At 38.8% G+C, this 22,071-nt stretch overlaps 1 protein-coding gene across 6 annotated transcripts in view; it reads right to left on the reverse strand.

The window, feature by feature from the left end:
- PLCB4 (phospholipase C beta 4) overlaps window positions 1–22,071 on the reverse strand; it is a 407,599-nt gene that overhangs the window by 368,730 nt on the left and 16,798 nt on the right. For 4 of the 6 annotated variants that reach the window (XM_078056950.1, XM_078056949.1, XM_078056943.1 and 1 more), the window contains exon 2: window positions 8,025–8,068. The exons of the other annotated variants lie outside the window; for them this stretch is intronic. The gene's annotated coding sequence lies outside the window, so the exon portion shown is untranslated. The remainder of the gene's footprint in view (window positions 1–8,024; window positions 8,069–22,071) is intronic. 6 annotated transcript variants of the gene reach the window in all.

Below are 22,071 nucleotides of genomic sequence, written 5' to 3' on the forward strand. Positions count from 1 at the left end.
GGGGATGAGAAGAACTGAGGCAGAGAGAGTATGGTGGTTTTAAAACATGGGCCCAAAATTCTTTGACAAGCCTCTCTTTGAGAGGCGGGGGTCTATGTCCCCTCCCCTTGAAAGTGGACTTTGTAACTGCTTGGCTGATATAATCCAACAGAAGTTACACTGGGTCAGTTCTCAAGCCCAAACCTTAAGAAACTGACACCTTTCTGGAGAACCCTCATGCACTATTTGTGGAAATGCAAACTGGTACAGCCACTCTGGAAAACAGCGTGGAGATTCCTCAAAAAGTTACAAATAGAACTACCCTATGACCCAGCAATTACACTACTAGGTATTTACCCAAAAGATAGAAAAATACTAATTCCAAGGGGCACATGCACCCTGATGTTTATAGCAGCATTATCAACAATAGCCAAATTATGGAAACAGCCCAGATGTTCACCAACTGATAAACGGACACACCACACACACATTCACACAGACACACACACACATTGGAATATTATTCAGCCATAAAAAAGAACGAATTCTTGCCATTTGCTACAACATGGATGGAGCTAGAGAGTATTATGCTATGTGAAATAAGTCAGTCAGAGAAAGACAAATCCCATATGATTTCACTCACATATGGAATTTAAAAGAAACAAAACAAATAAGCAAAGGGGGTAAAAAAGAGAGAGAGAGAGGCAAACCAAGAAAATGATTCTTAACTACAGAGAACAAACTGATGGTTACCAGAGGGGAGGTGGGTGAGGGGATGGGGGAAATAGGTGATAAGGATTAAGGAGGGCACTTGTGATGAGTACACTTGTGATGTGTTGTGTGGAAGTGTTGAATCACTATATGGTACACCTGAAATTAATATTGCACTGTATGTTAACTAACTAGAACTTAAATAAAACGTACCAAAAAAAAGGAAAATGACACTTTTCACATCCTATCTCTTGGGACACTCACACTGGCAACTTAGGCACCATGTTATAAGGAAGCCCAAGTAGTCCATGGAAAGCCCACATGGACATAATCTGAGGTTCCTGGTCCTTAGTTCCCAGCTAGCTCCACTTCCCAGGCATGTGAGTGAATCATGGCAAAAGTGGATCCCCCAGCACCCAGCAAAATACCCCAGCACATGCTGCAAGGAGCAGAGCAAGGCCCTCACTGCGGAACTCCGCCCTAACAGCAGATTCAAGGTTGCTGTTGTTTTAGGCACTTAGTTTTGGGTGATTGGTTGCATAGCAACAGTAACTAGGACAGAGACCAATTTAGAGGCTCTCACGACAGTTCAGATCAATAGCATGAAGAACAACTGGAAAAGTGACTGTGAGAAAGGGGTAAGCTCCAAATGCCAGTGCTACTTTGAAGACACAATCAATGGGACGATGGCAGCCTAAAATTAAAATTAAAATTTGGCCCCTGAGTTATTTTTCTGATTAAGAATTAGCTGGGTAGAAAGGGTTATTTACTAATATTTTAGAATTGCACATTGTGGTGAATTAGAATATGTTAAAGCCAACAGTTAGCTCTTTCCTCTCCCTACCTACCCCCACCGTCTCCACTGGAAGAATATACTTTCCTGCCACATTGATATTAAGCTTGGCCATGCAGTTTGCTTTATCAATGGTACGTGAGCTTGAAGTGATGGTGGCTCAACTCCCAAGTATGGGCCTTTAGAGACATACAAGTTTCTGCATGGTCTTTACACTTCCACCACGACAGAAGAATATGGCCCGTGCAAGTCTCAGGAGGGAGACTCGGGAGCAACCCTGAACCCAACCCACAGCTTGGAGCCAAGCCCAGGGGAGCCTAGCCTAGGTCATTCAAATCCCAGCCAACCTACAGGCACACAGGCAAAGAACACTTATTGTAATAAATAACATAATATAAATGATAAGTCACTGCAATAAGTAAATAAACAATTACTGCTTGTGGTATGCCACTGATGTCTTCTGAGAAGTCACTGTGTCTGGCGAATCCATTCACTAACATTTAAGAACAGCCCACTATCTCTTCACAAATGTAAAAGATCATAATCCTAATTACCAACAATTAGGCATGCCTCTCCATTGGAAAGAGAAAGGTAGAGACACGTATTGATATTTCAAATGCTTCCATTTGGGTCATTAGATGATGCAGCTTTCTGAACATGAAACCAAAGAAGAATGTTTTTAATAAGTCATGCAATTTTTCTTCTCATCTTTGCTTTTTACTATAACCACACTCACTGGACGGGGATGTTTCTGGTACAAAGTAGGTGACAAAACTGGAGATACTCTAAAGACAGGCTTTAGGGCTTTACTACAGAGCAGGCGTTCTCAAAGTATGGTGCCTAGTGGCATTTCAGGGGGGCCAGGAGATCCAAACTATTTTCATAATGATATTAAGACATGATTTGCCTTTTTTCACTCTCATTCCCTCACAAGTTGGCGATTTACAGAGGCTTTATCATGTTTGAAATCTCAGCTGACTGACTGCAGAAGCAAATAAGAGAATCCAGATATCTTCTACGAAGCCAGAAATTAGAGATTTGCAAAAATATCAAATGGTGCCACTCTTCTTACCAAACTTATCTTGTTTTAGAAAAACATAGTCATTTTTCATTTTAAAACCGTTTTTTATGTTAACATAGAATGGGTTTATTACTCACTTGAAATGAATTAATACATAGATATTTTTAAGTGTCCCCATTTCCCTTCCTCATATGGCAGATATCTATGATATAAGCCACATAAAGTTAAGGCATTCAAGACCCTCTCAATTTTTAAGAGTATAAAGGGGTCTAAGACCAAGAAGTTTGAGATACACTCCATACTATGGTACAGAGTGTGCACTGCTGTGTTAAAAAGTACAGTGGGTGGGGAAGCACAGTTTAAGAAGAGTAGAAGCAATACAGCGGAGTTTGTGGGGTTCCTACAAGAACAGTCTTAGACTTAAATATTATCACCTTCATAATTGAGGTAGAAATGACAGCCACGTGGCTCTTTTGTGCAAACTTTTTACTTTATTCATCACAACCTTGCTGAATAACGCCTTTAAACAGTAAAGAATATAGCAGGAGAGATTAAATCATCTGTCACAGGTTACACAGTGCTGAGACTAAAAATGTCTTTTATTTTGTTCAAGCTATGACATACCACTTCTAAGATGCTCTGACGTTATTGAGAGAAAAAAAATGGCCATGTACTAAGTCAACAAAATGAACTGTTAACATAAGTAGTTATTTGTGTTTATTAAGCACTTTTCCCCCAAAGGACTCAAAACATTTCAAATATATTAGCATGAATAAAACCTCTATTAATAACCTCACAAGTACACAGTTGCTATTTCCACATTTTAGAAGAGGAAAATATTATTAGCTAATACACAGTAAACTACAAAGCAGAAACATTAAGCCCCTTATACCTCATCTCTGACAACAATCATTCACACATGATGCCAAACATAAAACGGATAATCTCTTGAACCACAATATTTGAGACTTCTGAATAAACATCACATGCTTTCTTCTGCTGTTTTAATCTAAGATAATTTCATAGCATCCTTTCCACCTTCACTGTCTTCCTCTACAGCCTACATGAAACCCTTCAGCCTGGAAAATGCTTTCTAGTAAGACTGTCAAAGATTTTCCACACATTTATGAACCTAAACTTAGTCATTGAACTTGGACACTCATGCACCACAAACTTCACGGCTAAGAAGTCATTCAAAATGCTGCATCTACATTTTACAAAACTGGCAAACTGTTTCTCCAAGGAGGCATCAAGCTCCCCTCTAGCTCTGAAGTCTATCTGAGGTCCTACCTGAGGATGAGGCAATATAGGAAAATATGTGCCTAGCTTCTTCCACAGCCTCATTGTGACTACACATAGAACCCATGCTAACAGTGGTAGCAGTAGGTTCCAGATAAAGGGTAACTAAAAATGGAATTGTCAGGTAATAATTGATGAGATTTATTTGCTGAATGAGGGTGTACTATGAGTAATATCAGCTTTTGTAACAAATAGATCCAAAAATACATATAGGCTCAACACAATAGAAGTTTAATTTTCTCTCTCCCTCTTTCTCTCTCTCTCTCTCCGTCATGTTCATGTAATTTATGCTCCCTCTTCTATTGCATAGAGTTATTACTGAGAAAGACTGCAAATATTGCCATTGATTTCTATTCAAGAGACACCTGGCTGGCTCAGTTGGGAGAGCACGCAACTCTTGATCTCAGGGTCGTGAGTTCGAGCCCCACACTGGATATACAGATAACTTAAATAAATAAAAACTTACAAAAAAAAAAAAAAAAAGATGTTCTTTGAAGAATATGTGGGTCTTTCTGGTTGGGGAAGAGCCCTCTTTCAGGTGGCCATATAGACCCAGTTTTTTCAATCCTGTCTCCCCAACATCCACTATGGTTCATGGTCATCTAAATCCAAGCAGAGGAAGAAGGAAGACAGAGCACGGGGTGTCTTAGAAGCCTTGCCCAGGATGACAGAGATGGTCTCACAGAATGGTGTGTGCATGAAAGTGGGGAAGCAGCACCCAGAAGAACAGACTACATGCTCAAGCACAACGTACAACAACGTGCCACAGCCCTCTTATTCCGGAAAACAAATAAAACAGGCCAATCGACCCAGGGGGCAAGAATCAAAACTGTTATGATTGTTCACAAGCAATGGTTTCAAGTAGGTTCTCAGGAAGAAACAGAATTATAAACACCAATCTCTACCAAAAAAGAAAAAAAGAAAAAGAAAAAGAGTTGTCCCTTTACTAATCCAAAGGAGGGTGTCCATAATTCTTAAATATGCAGCCTTCTACTTACCAGTAATGAAAGTGTTTCTTTCCATAAAAGAGTATCAGAATATCTTACTTGTGTTATGGCTAATTTAAGGAATCGCTGATTTCTCGTTCTCTTGATTTTCTTTTGTTATACTGTTGTTATGATTCCATGTAGAGGAGGATGTCAGTTGGAAAAGGTGAAGCTACTCTCGGCTACTTACATATGCAGAAAAGCTGTTTTCCTTAGTATTTCTCTTTTGTTCACCACAGCCGAACCACATACCACCAAAGCCACAGGTCCCGGTCACTCCGGCTGGCTCTGTCCACAGCCACCAAAGCCGCTGCTTGTACCAGTAATGGGCGGGATTCTAAAGCACCTTCTGCCCCTCTGAGTTATCACTCCCAAGGCACAGTGCCACGCTTGCCAGACCTTAAGTGCTCCTGCTAGCTGGCACAAGTCAGGAAAAACACAAATGTGGGCGTTTCTCTTTGGGAAATGAAGAGGAACAGGGCACTCTCAACCCACCCGCCTTCATACAATGACGGATTCCCCCAAATTTAGGAAAAGGATTCAGATGGCAGGCAGCCCAAATGGTGACAAAGGTCTACCGAAGACACAATAAAACATTAACAAATCAAATGCCACCGGTCACGGGATGGGGGCTGTCATGAGAGAGAGAACTGGAAGAAGATTATGGGGAAAACAATTTTCGTTTCCACTCATGCACAAGGGAACTCGTGTCCATAAAGTTCTCCACGATTCTATGAGGCAAACCAGGCTCTGTCTTCTCCATCCAATGCCAGGACCTCAGGGGCAAAGCTACTAAAAGTACAGACAATCGTATCCAGCTTTCTGGATTTAAAACTTTCTGTGATGATGGAAATGTTCTATGTGCTGTCCAGGATATAGCCTCTTGCCACATGTGGCCATTAAGCACCTAAACCATGGCTACTGTGAATGATGAACTCAATTTTTAATTTTCTCAATTAAAATTTACATTTAAATAGCAACACGTGGCTTCTGGCTATGGCACGGAAAGTGCAAGACGAGCCTTTCTGCTGGTGTCTAACCAATCCATTGCCTCAAATAACCTGATCTAATATAAAAAAAAAAAGTGGATATCTCTTTCCCATAACTATTGAAGAACATTTGTGGTTAGATCCTGGGCTCAATCCTAACCTAATTTAGATGCCTTCACTATGTTCTAAAACAACAGTTCTCAATGTCTCTGATTATGGTGACCCATTTTAATGTCAAAACAAGTTATTAACCATGTATAGTAGTGGCTCTTGAACTCCTATTAAGAAAATCCATTATAGTAAAAAGCTTCTCTTAAGTAATACTTTATATTCATGCATATTTCCTCAAAACAGTAGCAGCTATATAGAGTTGTCAAATATCCATAAACAGGGGACACAGTATCGATTTAATATGTGAGCAATCCTTGATATTGCCATGGATTCCAGCACCTCTTACAATATCCCCCAGCCTCCTGGGCTCTATGACCCACACAGGTTAGGAGCCCTCTTCTAAAGATGCATCATCCTAAGTAGCCAGCAGATCTGTGATGATATATTACACAAATGAGGGTCTTGGTTCACAAGAGGGGATTTGGATTGGTATTGGAGAAAGAAAAAGCAACTTTCCCAACGCTTGGAAGTCAAATTTTTTCAATGTATATCTGGTAGCAGATGTATAATATAGATTATTTATGCTGTAGTTAAGCCCAATTATCATGCTAACTTCAAAGAAGATCAAGGTCCAACAATCTGGATGTCCTAAAAGTGTACTGTTACAACTCAACAGGTAGATGATGTTCATCAGCTCTCTTCCTATCATCACTTTGTCAGAAAGTATACTCACTCCCTGTGATTAACTTGTTTCTCTGTGTCAACTTGAAAGCCAAAATCTGAAGAAATAATGTGAGGGAAAAAATTAAAGCAAGTGTTTACTGAGCGGTTCCCAGGCTGGAGCTGGCCATGTTCTGGACAAGTTCATTTTAAGCTGGAGGTGAAAAGTCACTTTTGTGAAATGGATGGAAGAATGAAGAAAGACCCCATCAATATTAAAAATCTTGATTATAGGGGCACCTGGGTGGCTCAGTCAGTTAAGCATCTGCCTTCAGCTCAGGTCATGATCTCAGGGTCCTGGGATCAAGTCCCACATCGGGCTCCCTGCTCAACAGGGAGTCTGTTCTCCCTCTCCGTCTACCCCTCCCCCCAGTTCATGTGGGCTCTCTCTCTCTCTCTCTCAAATAAATAAAATCTTGATTATAAAATGGGGAAAATGTTTCTACACCATAACCTCTCTGCCCAGAAATGACTGAACAGCTAAAATCTTATAATTTGGGAGGAAACTGAAGGGAAAATAGAATGGCAATGCCAGGTTTGACCTCTGTGATCTTGAAACATCCTAAAATCTCTGAGGAGATCCTGTGTTTTGGGGTGACAGCCCCATCAGGCCCCACCATAACACTCATGTGTCCAAGGACCTCTTGGGATCCACCGCTCTCCTCAGAATCAAAGTCCCCAAGCACACCTTTTAGAACAGGAGGGCCGGCTGACGTTGGTCCACATTAGAGAGTAAAAGGTATTGGATGAAAACAACAGCAACCACTAGGCTCAGAGCTCAGTCCATGAAATCTAGAAACCTCTCAGAGACTCTACAGATTACAGGAGGCTCCATAAACCTAAGAATGCCCACAACTTGGTTACAGCTGCAAAGTATCAAGATGTATAATGTAAATTATTTATGCTGCAGTTAAGCCCAATTATCATTCTAGCTTCAAAGAAGAGCAAGGTCTAACAAAGTATCATGCAAACCACAGTCCACGCTCTGAAAAAGAAATCTCATAGAAAAAAACATGAGATAGCACAACTTGAGCCATAGACCATTTTATTCTTCTAAGCTCCCTGGGCTTTCTAGAACGAAGTCACCCACCAAAAAAAGAGGAATATATTTCGCCAAGATAGGCGGAAATTAATCTCTTTCAATTTTTAAAATGAGAGACATTCACTTATTACACTTCACATGCACTGACTGCTACAGACATCAACAATTCGCTCAAAATAGATATGCTTTAAAAAGACTGGGAAATTCAGTATTGAATTTAGGAAGCTGAATCTGAGGTTTTAATTCAATGCACAATGGCATGCATTAGCAGCATAAAAATTGCTTCTTGATTAAGTAGTCTTGGGTTGTAATTTACTCAAGATAAAAATTTTTAAAACATCACAAATTAATTTTAAAAAGCACATACACCTACCTTTTTAAGGAAGATCACGTTTCAGGATTCCGTAATGTCTTTTCCTATAGGCGTGGAAAAGAAGAAAGATTATCCAACTAATAACAGAAAGTAGCGAAGGTGAGCTTTGAAGACCATAGCGCTCTCATTTTCTCATGGTATGGCTTCATTTATAATATCAAACAAATAGAAATTTCTGAAGTTAGACTTAAAATATTTCTTTGTTTCCATCTCAGTAAAGATTTTGATTCCAATGATTTGATTTATAAGGAGCAAATGAACAAAATCAAATGGAAACAGATCAAAATAAACAGGAATTTTTCAAAATTAGAACTGAAGCATTTACTTATCCCAATGACATATACTCAATACTTTCATTCCATGAAGTAAATGAATAAAATTCCACTCCTGTTTCTATTTTTCCAGGGGGGAAATGAGGTGAAGAAGTTGTAAGAGCCTGTGTAGGTAACAGAAGGTAACAAAACTATAAGCAGCTGTTACCTCCTATTGTATATTTTTTATTGTCCTAGCTAATAAGCCATATTTATGGGCTCGATTTTTCTTGGCTAAGACTTTTCGATCAAGAAAAATATAGGGGCGCCTGGGTGGCTCAGTCGGTTGGGCGGCTGCCTTCGGCTCAGGTCATGATCCCCGGGTCCTGGGATCGAGCCCCGCGTCCGGCTCCCTGCTCGGTGGAGAGCCTGCTTCTCTCTCTCTCTGCCTGCTGCTCTGCCTACTTGTGCTTTCTCTCTCTGTGTCAAATAAATAAATAAAATCTTTAAAAAAAAAAAAGAAAAATATATAAAGGAAAATGAATCAAAATAAGATCTCTCTGATTTTATTTCACATTTATTGTTTTCAATAAATAATTGACATCGAAATCTGCTAGTCCCTAATAAATACTAAATGTGACTTTTCCTTTCAAAATTACTTGTTGGCATACATTAAATTATTCTAATATTTTAATTTTATATATTCAAGCCCAAATAAGGAAGTAAATGGTTTATAGTTTAATATAAGTTAATCATCGACTCCTATAAACTGTTTCTACCAAATCTAATTAAAAGAGCCCATGGAATACTGTCCACAGACTGTAATTGTGGGGGCGCCTGGGTGGCTCAGTCGTTAAGCGTCTTCCTTCGGCTCAGGTCATGATCCCAGGGTTCTGGGATCGAGCTCTGCATCAGGCTTCCTGCTCAACAGGAAGCCTGCTTCTCCGTCTCCCACTCCCCCTGCTTGTGTTCCCTCTCTCGCTATCTCTCTCTCTGAGTCAAATAAATAAATAAAATCTTAAAAAAAAAAAAAAGACTGTAATTGTGACTCTGACCCTGATATGTTAGATTCCATGTGTAAAGTAATTTAACTTCCAGCAGGGATAATGATGTGTAGATTGAAAAACAAGGACCACAATTTCTAACTCGAAAGAGCTCCAAGAATTTGAAATGACTACCAATGCATTAATTCATGGAGATCCCACTCCGGAATAAATGGAATCTCACACATACATACACACACACACACACACACACACACACACACAGATCAGATGGGGACTCCCTAGATTAGCTTGTGCTTCCTTCAGCTGCCACCTTCTTTTCTGACAATAAAATCCATCTTTAACCCTAAAGTAAATGTAAAGGAAGAAATTCTCCCAGCACCTTACTGAAAGGCATGTGAATCCTGCGACCCCAGCCACCCTGCACAGCCCCTTCCTGAGTACAACCATCCTGGTCACACGTAGCTCCAGAACTTCTCTCCTTCAAGGCAACACCAATTCCCTGCATGGACTCCCCAAAGTCAGCCAGCATCAGCGGCCTTGTCTCTCCTGCCTCCCTCCACTTCAGAGCCAGCATGCATGACTTCGGCTCTCTCACGGCCAACACCCCACAGTTAGGGTAACAGCGGTCCATTCTATTTTCTGAAATTACAGGTGCCGGTAAATTCGGCTAACGACAATGACCAAAAAGCCAAGACAAACTGATGGCTGATTCAGAAACACAGTTCAACATGCACACGCTGAGCCAAATCATAATCAACGGCCCACTAACAACAGGTATGCAGCTCTTCATAGATCTTCAGTTTATAACGGGCCATCCAGAAATAAGAAGATATCTAGAATTTGCTTTGAAACAATCCAGTCAGGGTTGTGGACAAGGAGAGGTAACAGATGGAACAAGTGTCCGTGAATTTGTTGTAGTTTAATGAAGGATGCATGAAAGGTCATTATAGTGTCTGCTCTACTTTTCGGTTATATTTATATTTTTCCATAACAAAAACTTAAAAGATGGTCATCCAATGAAAGTTTTGTGTGAAAAAGAGAGAGAGAAAAACGCACAGATCATAAATATCACAACCTTCCTTTTCCAAACACCCTTCAACACAAAGGAGAAATAACTAGGGAAATAAGCAAAAAATTTTAAAATTAAACATCACACTAGAAAAAATGCACAGCCTACAGTTATGGTTTTATAAAGGAAGTGATAATGGCCTTGAAGCTCTTGTCAATATTTCAATTGCCGAATAACAATACCTACCTTCCTCGTTTTTTCTATTATTCCAAGTATGTCTGCTTTAAATTAAGTGACAGAAACACAGAAACACTGCTTTTCTCATGACTGTCAGATATTGTTGGTCGTTAAATATGCCTTTGATTCCTAAAAGTAGGGAAATGGATGACTTATAATTAATATCAATGTGATCTATTCCCTGAATTAAGATCTTTCTAAATAAGAGATCCAAGAGGGGATCATTATAACGGCGGGTGGAGCACCTGGGTGTCTCGGTTGGTTAAGCATCCCACTCTTGGTTTCAGCTCAGGTCGTGGTCTCAGGGCTGTGAGACTAAACCCCACATGGAGCGCTCAGCGCAAAGTCTGCTTGAGTTTCTCTCTCTCCCACTCCCTCTGCTCCTCCCCCCTGCACTCTCTATAAATAGATAAATAAATAAATAAATAAACAAATATGAAAATAATAAATAAAAATAAATATTTTTTTAAAATAAATAAATAAATAAATAAATATTTAAAAAGAGAGAGAGACTTTATTGGTGCAAACTTTGGCATCACAGATATAAACTATCAGATCTGCAACCCACTTACGTAGCAGAGTGATCTGTCACTGGGGGACAGCCAAAAGATGGGCACTCTCTAGATAATACCACTAATTTGGCTAGAATTTGAAAGAGACTGGGAGGGGTCATATGAGGCTAGTGCCCAGCTTTCACAATAAGCAGGGAAAGTCACATACCAAGTAAAATCATCCTCGCAGCCTCAGAATTTGACTTACTGACCCTGCCAGACACCACTATTGGAAATCTGACACTGGACATAAATTAAAAAGCGGGATTTATGTCATGGTTTGGGGAAAGAGCATGTGTAAAGCTTTGCCAAGACTTCTTCAAAGATAAACCAGGGGCAAGAACCAACCTTGGTTCCCTCTAAACAGAACAGCACAAGACCAACATTAAATCCTAACATGAGATTTGATCTTTTTTTTTAAAGTAGCTGATGGTTTTCTATTTTCTTTTTCAAGTTTTCCTGGCCTAAAACAATGTTTCCTTTCCAATAAAGAAACAATGCCAAATTCTGAAAAGGAAATTTGTCTGACCTAATGGATAAGCATATAAAAGCTGGAAAAGGGAGTATTATGGGAAAACCAGAACAACTCGGACTTACAAGGCAGCTTTCCAAATATATCGGCAAAAGGATCAAGGGTTAGAGAAGGGAGTATGTGGGTAATAATTATGAACGAGTTGCATGATGGAGGTCAGCTAAACAAAATTCACTTGCTTTCAATTTGAAAATCACAGTTCCAGGGGCACCTGGGTGGCTCAGTTGGTTAAGCAACTGCCTTCGGCTCAGGTCATGATCCCAGAGTCCTGGGATCAAGCCCCACATCAGGCTCCTTGGTCAGCGGGGAGCCTGCTTCTCCCTCTCCCTCTGCCTGCTGCTCTCCCTGCTTGTACTCTCTATCTCTCTGTCAAATAAATAAAAATAAGATCTTAAAAAATAAAAAAAAAATTTGAAAATCACAGTTCCAGCGGTTTACTACATAAGCTAAGAAAAACTGTCATTAGCTTACATCCATACTCAGATATTTTTCATATTTTATTAAATTAGGAATGGCATTTAATTGTGCATTTAATAAATATTTGTCAAATAAATGCATTAACGAGGTGGCAATTAATGCTCACCAAATCATGACTTAAGGTCATTAGAAATGACAAAAATAAAATAAAATAAAATAAAATCCTCAGATAGAGGAGTCATGGCTGTTTGTCTAACCAACACACATAACCTTGATTTGCTTGTAGGTGGCAATAAGCCAGGCTAAAATGGTTTGTTCCCCAGACTCCCTTGCAGCTAGGGGTAAGCCATGGGATGCAGTTCAGACCAACGAGATGCAAGAGAACGGGCTCTGAGAAAGTGTGTTCTCATTATATGAACACAGTCCCTTCGCTCTTTCTTGGGAAAAGCTACTGGGAGGTGTAGAGCCATCTCACAACCATGAGAACAAAAGGCAGACAAAAAAGAGTAGAAAGAAAGAAAGAACCTGGTTCTCTGGTGGCATTGCTGACATGCTACATACCAAACCTCCCCCGCCCCAAAATTGCTTAGGTTCATGTTAGGAGTGACAAACCTCTGCTCGTTCAAGTTCCTGTTTTCTATAATTCACAACCAAAAACATTCTAACACCAGATTTGATTTACCTCCCAACCCGGCTGTGTTCTTAAAGCTGCTCCTATTTCCACTGACTGATGTTCCACATAACTATCCGATAACACAGTCACATAACTCTCGCTGACTCATCAACAGTTTCCACTCATCATGAGCACGCCTCCCACTAAAAGGCCAACGAGCTTGAGGGTGAGCAGTCATGAGGAAAGCCATCAGCAAACAGCAGGCCATGTCATTCTACCAAGCCACACGGTGCCCTCCTATGGACCACCACACTCCCATGTTAGGAATACAAAAGATAATGCTGCCAGAAAGAGAGCAATCTATTCCACTGATCGAGAAATGGAAAATCTTCCACCTTAAGACTAACTTCAAAATCTGTATGTCTCAACAAAGAAAAGGAAATATTTATAAGTATGGCTAAATTCAATGCCAGAAATGAAACATCTCTAAAAAACAGAAAACAAGAAGAGGAGGATACATCTTGAGGGCTTAAGGGCTGTCCCATGTCCTGGTCCAGATGGCCCTACTCTGTGCTTCCACAGGGCCTTCGCAATGCACCTTCTGTGGAATTTAAAATTCTAGTCATTTCTCCCTTAGATATTGATCTCTCCTGATAAAACATAAATTCCTAGAACTGAGGAAAGCTGACATGTAACAAGTACCGAAAAATGCTGAATGAACGAATGAGCAAAACAACATACAGATCACTTTTCCAAGTTTATGAAAAGTATGCAATCCTTATTAAAAAAAATCTGTACGCATCATTTCTACAAATACAATGAGTTGTATGTACTGTTCAACTGACCCAACATGACATATTTGTCAAATGTCTAGAGAAATGTCAAATTTCTAGAGAAATTGTCAATGGCCTACACTTAAGAAGTAGCTCTTATAAGCCAGGCGATGTGTTAGGCACTTTGCATGCAGTATTTCATAATCTTCGCAGACACACACACACACACACACACACACACACACACACAGTTAGTTACTTCCCTTTTAGATGGGGACAAATTCAGAGGGACCTAAGGAGCTCACGTAAGGTCACGTATCTAATAAAAGGCACAGTTGGTATTCAAAACCCAAAAAGGTCAGCTCTCGCTTTTCTACTAGACCATGCTGCTTCTTCTCTTTGGTATTTACTAAAATATTGTTTATAACTTGTACACATTAGTGGAGGTAACAGTCACAAGAACCTTTCATTTACGGCCTCGAAAACAATCCGCAGAGTGAGGGTTCACTGTAACCTCAAGCACAATTACTTCTTGTCCATGTCAGAAATCAGACGGGGTCTGGCATGACACAGATAGTGACCTTCTCTAGCTCATCTTAGAGCTGTAAGGAGTAACAGAATGTCTACATACCTACAGCATATTAAAAGCAAGCCACTATGTACTTATATGACCTAGAAATGATGCAAAATAAACCCATGAGTCTATGGCTCCAGTTTCAGAAATCAACAGCTCTGCACCCACCCCGCGTAGGGTACACACATGCACCATACTTTCCATGCCCCGTTTACGGATCGCGCGGCCTCAAGAGCTTAGAGACTGGTTGGCAGGTGGGCTTACAGATAAAACCTACTGTTTCTATGCATACAACATATCAGATCCATCGAAGCAGTTAAAATAATAGACTCGCTTGAACCAAAAGGGGAAAAAACTCTACTGCAGAAAGAATTAAAAAAAAAAAAAAAAGGTGCCTTTTGTGATAGCCTCCTAACACTTCATTGAATAAATAATTCCTCCTTGAAGTTAATGAAAATTTACTGAAAATATTTATCCAGTAAACATCTTAATGAAATAAACTGTTATGACTCCAATTTAACAACTTCATAAATTCTGATGGAGAAGAAATAGACTCACCACCCCCGAAACATTTGGCAATTATTTTTACACAATATGTGCAGTCTATGATGTATGTGCTTGATGGAAAAGTGAACCGCAGTGTATCAGCCTAAACATGAGCTTCTTTGTTCTGCCATTTCAGCTTAACATTTCCACTGATTTTTAAACAATATGGAGTATTTTGCAAGTCATGATTTCTATCAGGACAGCTAGCCAATACCCATTTAAAAAAAAACTTGAATTGAGATAGTTATTATGTGATAAAGCACATTTCCATTTCTTCCTCCCCCTTGCTATAACTATAGATTATTTATTTATATTTTAAATTTTTTCCATATAGAGATCTTTGGGGAAAAAAATCATGACTTAATATAAAGACACTGAATCTTTTTCCAAATAATGGCTGAATTGTCTTTAAGAAGATAAACATACTCTTTTTCTTTTTTTAAGCTACCCCCTTTTAATTCTTTCCCGATACAGGAAAAAAAAAAACAAAAAAACAGTATCCTCAATTAAATAACTCCATAGCACTCACAGTTTTTCTTCTGTAAAGTTATTTTTTAAAGTATTCACTCATCATCAAAGGCTAATGATTTTAAAGACAAGCTTCACAATGAATGAAACAGGATAATGAAGTACTCTTACAAAGACAGTGTCTGGTAATAATTAAAGTAGAACTCTGTACACAACTTCTTTTAAATATCTGGCTAAAACTCCAAGCTTTCTATCAAATTAGGATTCCTTCATGAATGTTTATCTTATTTAAAGTATACCCCCCCAAAAATAGGCCAAAAGCATTTATATCCCCCCTTGCATTTGACCCCACAATCAGACAGATACTGCCCCATTTACAAAATGAAATATTGAGGTCCACCTTAGATTAACTGCCATAAGTAGTTCCAATGCTAGAACTAAAAACAGGCATAAATGTTAAAATACTTCTTTTCTTATGCACCAGCTCACTTTCCTTATTTCTTTTTCTGCATCTTAAAGTAATTCTTAACAACTGACTAAGGCTCAGAAAATTACATCAAAATCTATCTACAAATAAAGTTTGAAAGTTATATTTAGCAGATTTCTGATTATATTGGACACAGTCTTGGTATAGCTTCCCACATATAAAGTCTTGCCATGAAAGGGAATTCTTATTAGTCTTTAACAGAAAAAGTAAGTGAGCTGATTAAATATAGATCAAAGGAAGTTCTACCATGAAAGGACCATTTTTTATAACTTGTGGAAAAAAAATGTATCAATAAACAAAAAGCAATCTGGTGTTTCTCCTTCTGGCCTATAATCGTTATCTGTTTATGATGAGATTAAGAGCACTAGCTGCCTTCTTTGTGCTTGTCAGTTATTCTCCGATATTTTTAGCATGATCATGTATTACTTTTGTAAGCTCCAAGGTTATTTTTTAAGCATTAGACATTACCTTTTTAGACCTTGATATTCAGATAAACCACTATTGTATAATAAAGGATAGATGTTAATATATTTTGAAAACATATGGGTAATTAATTCCAGTCAAAATCAAATCTATACCTTTAAGATGACTGCTTATCATATCGTCACCTATAGACTCTAGTACAAAAGCATATTAAATGTTTTAAGATTATTTTCTACTTTAAGATAAGCTAATCAGTAAACTGACAAATACATTTTATATCCATCTGTATCTGCTCTAAAAATTAGGAAAATCACCTGTATCTTGTTCCAAATCTTTCTCCTTTATCTATGCTAGCTATTCATTCTTTGCCAGCTCTTAAAATATATTTGAGGTAACTCCATCATGTCATTGCTTTCTTTGACAGCTATATCAGGACTATAAATAATACATATATTTATGTGTGTATATACATATTCATTAAATAAACATATTCACCTATACACACAGACTTATATACATATACACATATTACATATACATATGTATAATACGCTCATATAGTATATATAAAATATATAAATATATATATGATCTAAACTGTTTAGAGATTTCCACCAGAGGTGCCTGTCAACTCAGTTTCAGGTTTCAGTTTGGTCAACCTGACCAACTAACTATAAGACACTGATGAAAGAAACTGAAGACAACACAAACAAATGGAAAGGTATACATGCTCATAGACTGGAAGAATTAATATCATCAAAATATCCATACTACCCAAAGCAATCTACAGATTCAATGCAACTCCTTTTAAAATACCGATAGCATTTTTCACAAAACTAATCCTAAAATTTGTATGGAACCACAGAAGACCTCAAACAGCTAAAATAATCTTCAGAAAGAAGAACAAAGTTGGAGGTGTCACAATCCCAGGTTTCATGATGTAGTACAAAGCCTTAGTAATCAAAACAGTATGGTACTGGCACAAAAACAAACACATTGATCAATGGAACAAAATAGCCCAGAAATAAACCCACACACATACGGTTAATTAATCTATGACAAAGGAGGTAAAAATACACAATGGAGAAAGACAGTCTTTTCAATAAATGGTGTTGGGAAAACTGGACAACTACAAGCAAAAGAATAAAACTGGACCACGTTCTTAACCATACCAAAAAATAAACTCAAAATGGATTAAAAGACTTAAGTATGAGACCTGAAACCATAAAACTCCTGAAAGCAAACATAGGCAGTAATCTGTTAAACATCACCCCTAGCAACATATTTATGGATATGTCCCCTCAGGCCAGGAGAACAAAAGCAAAAATAAACCATTGGGACTACACCAAAATAAAAAGCTTTTGCACAGCAAAGGAAACCATCAACAAAACCAAAAGGTAACAATAGTTTTGAATTATATTTGTTCCACTTAAGTGACCAACTGTTTAGCCAAATTAGCAAAGAGTGTTACAGATTAGAAACCTCATTCTTCTTATCATATTGGTCATCCTTACTTTCCCCAGAGACCAATATCCTGCAGTCATCATGAGTAAATTCATTAAGCATTTATTTTATACTTAGTATTTCTCATTACTGTGAAGGGAGAAGATTATAAAGTGTGGTAGTTCACAAGTTATAAATGTAGCTGAAAGTATAACACTTATCTGTGCATTTTGCTACAGAGCCAATCAGTTCTAAATTCTTTTAAACAGAAGTAGAAGAGGAAGTCTCTTACTTTTTCAGATTTTCAGCTAGAGTCTCAGTGCTAAAGACAATAGGGGATGAGTTCCCTGCACGTGACCACAGGATGTGCTAACATGTGCCCAAACCGGTCCTGAGGTCGACCCCCCAAGTCTACATGTGAGAGGAACTTGCAGAAGACACGTCTTCAGAGAGAATTCTCAGGAACAAAGAGTGGTTCCCTTTCCTTCCCTGTCTATCAGCTCATACCAACTGCCTACAACAACCCCTCACACATTGAGGCTACCTGCAAGGAGGGAGGCTGAGATCCTATCCCCTGGCTGGACGTTTGCGTCTGTGCAGAAACGCACAGCCTGTTCTGAGGGGCACGTGTGAGGCTGGAGCAATGGAGCCCGGCCGATACTACCTTCAGTAGCACAGCGAGGCAACAGAAGCTCAGTAAAAGAGGAAATGGGCTACACTTAAAGAGTTTGATGGTGTTGACATATGAGTTTTCCTATAGACCAAATGGATACCACAGAGGGTAGTGAGATTTGAGTGATCCTAAAAGATCTCCACCCAGGGCGCCTGGGTGGCTCAGTTGGTTAAGCGACTACCTTCGGCTCAGGTCATGATCCTGGAGTCCCTGGATCGAGTCCCGCATCGGGCTCCCTGCTCGGCAGGGAGTCTGCTTCTCCCTCTGACCCTCCCCCCTCTCATGTGCTCTCTCTCATTCTCTCTCTCTCAAATAAATAAATAAAATCTTTAAAAAAAAAAAAAAAAAAAAAAGATCTCCACCCAAGTAGGCTGCCCGGACTAGGGCTCAGGGACACACCAGTGATATACCACTGGAAGACAGGAGCCCAAGATCATAAATGATTATGCAGAAGTTACACTGCCCACATCCAGGAATGGCATGGTGTCAATCAACCTGCATGGGATCTCCAAAAAAAACCATATCAGGCTGTGTATGAGGATGAACTGGCCATGAAAAGAAACAACACCAGCCAAGTAAAACTGTCTTAACCCCCCTTTCTGCCCCCTGCCAACTCTGGAGGAGCCAGAGACCACCCTCCCCGCCTTGGGGGAAGGAAGAACAAAGAGAAGAATTAAACCAGAAATGAACTTTCTTTCTCACTGATGATCACTAAGCCACTGGTCATATCTGAGGATGGAAAAGGGGAGAAGCTCTACATTGGATGGGAAAATGGAAGTTCTGATTCATATTGTAACACATTTTTCTCTAATATTCAAAAATTAGGTTGTTTTTATACTTTATAATGACTCAAAAGCTATGGAATCTGCCAAAAATATCATCCAACATCAAGGTGGGAAAAGAATAAAACTACTTTCTGTTTGTCTTACTAAGTGTGACCCACTCAACAAACCAGTTACACTAATAAGTATCCAACCTATACAAGATTTTTTTTTCATGAAGTTAAATTAGAAAACTGAGAAGATACAGAAAATCAAAATGCAAATGTAATATACCTCTTCAAACTTTACCTCCAGAATATAACCATATTGACAGCTCCTTTAAATGGAATGGACTAACACTCCAGTCAAATGGCAGACTGTCAGAATGAATAAAAATAGTAATAATGATGATGATAAAAATAATAATAAAGCAATAATCAACCATACTTGCCCAACAAAGAGAAAAACTTTAAATAGAAACACACAAATAGGTCAAAAGAAGGGAAAAAGTTAACACCATGGGTTCAAACAGTAAGAAAAGACAGCTGAACTGGCTATATTAAAACAAATAGACTATAACACAAGAAGTCTTACTAGAGACAAGGAGGAATACTTCATGATGATCAAAGGGTAAATCTGAAAGTTCTAGAAGCCTAAGTCCTTCATTTATGAGATAAGGAAAGTGAGACAGGTGACTTGCTCAAGGACACTTAGCTAGGGGAATGACCAACTACAAGTCCCCTCTCCCAATTTCCTTTTCCGAGCCTTCTTCTTATAACCATACCTCTAATCTGAGCTCCTTCAACATGAAAGCAACTAGCCTACTTGGTTGAAACCATCAACTCAGTAGCTATGCAAAAAAACAGCCTGGGAAAGGGGACCACTCAGAATGAGAGACAGGAAGTTGGATCATGAGCAGGGTTTGGCTCTAGATTCAAGCACTGCACATCACTAGTTGTGTGGCCCTGAAGAAATTTACTTAAATGGGCCTCAGTTTCCTTATCTACAGAATGGGGAGATCACCACCTATCTCAGTAACATGCCTGAATGATACTCAGCTAGTCAATGACAAAGCTAGAGCCCCACAAGACACACACACACACACACACACACACACACACACACACACACACAACCATGTTGCTAAACTGTCTCCCCTGATGAGTTATCTCCAAATGGAAGTAACTGGTGGAATGCCTGACCTTTACTAAGTACGTGAAAAATGCTGGTTTTCTTCCCATACGTTGATGCTACACTTTGTAGAGAGAATAAATTTGGAAAGGTATTTTTCTGTGTGGAATCCTCAACTCTAAAATCTATCCTTTTCAATTGAGACAAAATGAGTTTCAGATAATCACTTTTTCTTCTGTTAAAGTCATATGGTCTAAGTGAGTAAAGCAGACAGGGTAAAAATTTCAATGATAATTTAATTCAAATCACCTCTTATACTATAAAACGAGTCATGCAATAGACACATTTTGTAATATCCCTCCCCCAAAAAAGTGTAAACATATCATTTTGTTCATAGGAAGAAAGAGACATTCCTCCAGATGTTGTGATTATAACAACCAAAGAGTCATAGCCTCAAGATCATAATCCTAACCTTCAATTTGGTAAAAGATTCTTTAGAAAATGAACTCTTTCTTGTGGGTAAGTCTGTGCTGTACAAGGCCAATCCCTATATAAAATGTTCGAGTTTCCTGACAACTTTTCTGGATTCTTTTTGTTGTGTAATTGAGAACATTATAGGAACAGGCATTTACCATCACACTGGGCTTTATGTAGTCAGAGTCTAGTCAATGCTCCTAAATGTCAAGGTTATAGTCAAGGTCAATATATTTTCAACCCAGAAAAGTGGGTGTCTGCAAGGTAGATAGATGCTCACTGTGCTGCCCCATGTAACCACAAGAAATTTAAGAGTAAGACAAAACTTGATAATTAATGTTAAAAAATGCATTGCTTAGCTACCAATTTTAGAAACAGCAGAGTGCATACAAATCCAAAATAGGACATACAAAACCATGAAATAAGAAAGAGAAGTATTATAACAGCATATGATCATTGTCCCGATTTTACAAATTCATTTTAGGACACATTTAAGATCCTACTGTGTGTTACGGCACCTGGGTGGCTCAACTGTTAAGTTGTCTGCTTTCAGCTCAGGTCATGATCCCAGGGTCCTGGGATTGAGCCCCGCATTGGGCTCCCTGCTCAGTGGGAAACCTGCTTCTCCCTCTCCCACTCCCCCTGCTTGTGTTCCCTCTCTCACTGTCTCTCTCTGCCAAATAAATAAATAAATACTTTAAAAAGAGCCTACTGTGTGTTAGCCACTGCACAAATCTAATTTAAAAAGTGCGAATGAGGGGAGCCTAGGTGGCTCAGTCGTTAAGCGGCTGCCTTCAGCCCAGGTCATGATCCCAGGGTCCTGGGACTGAGCCCCGTGTTGGGCTCCCTGCTCAGCAGGAAGCCTGCTTTTCCCTCTCTCACTCCCCCTGCTTGTGTTCCTTCTCTCACTTTGTCTCTCTCTGTCAAATAAATAAATAAAATCTTTAAAAAAATAAATAATGTGAATGAGTTACGATTGCTTGAAAGAGCTGAAGGGCTCAAAATTAGTGTGTTCAAATACATTCAGATGAGTTCATGTAGTCATTGAAATTTCATGCACATACAAAAAGGAGTCAAGACATGTTATTACGTTGACCCCATTCAATATTGTACCTAGGTCAGGTTCTGGGTAGAATATTCTAAAGAAAATACATCATATCTCAGCTGTCAAATTTCTGTCTGGTTTAACTAAGAACATAGCACTATACTGTCTAAAAAGCACCAAATCAAGCACAACACTATACTGTACCTCATGAAAGGCCACACAATTTATTCTTCACACAAAAGAATATTAGAAAAGCACCAACTACCTAAAAAGAAATTAAAGTATTTCCTTGACTACTTAAAAGGTCAGTTAGAAGTTAAAAAGCAAAGAAAGGAGGACCAAAACCCTTTCTATTTTGTTTTAAAAAAAACTTACTCCAGGACTTAGATTGATAGCAGTGAAATTCAATAAGTACACATTACTTATCAAATTGTAAATTAGGCAGTGATTCAAGTTCCTAATTATGGGAAATGATTTAAGCTCATTTAACATGAAATGTTTCAACTCTAAGACTCCTTAAAGAATGTTAAACCCATACAGAAAAAATAGAGGAACTGACTAGAGGCAATATAGGATTTACCTAAATCCCTGCCTATAAACAAATTGATGTGAAAATTCAGGGAAAACAAATC

The sequence above is a fragment of the Halichoerus grypus genome, chromosome 10, assembly GCF_964656455.1.
Source record: "Halichoerus grypus chromosome 10, mHalGry1.hap1.1, whole genome shotgun sequence".
In the NCBI taxonomy this organism is placed as follows: domain Eukaryota; kingdom Metazoa; phylum Chordata; class Mammalia; order Carnivora; family Phocidae; genus Halichoerus; species Halichoerus grypus.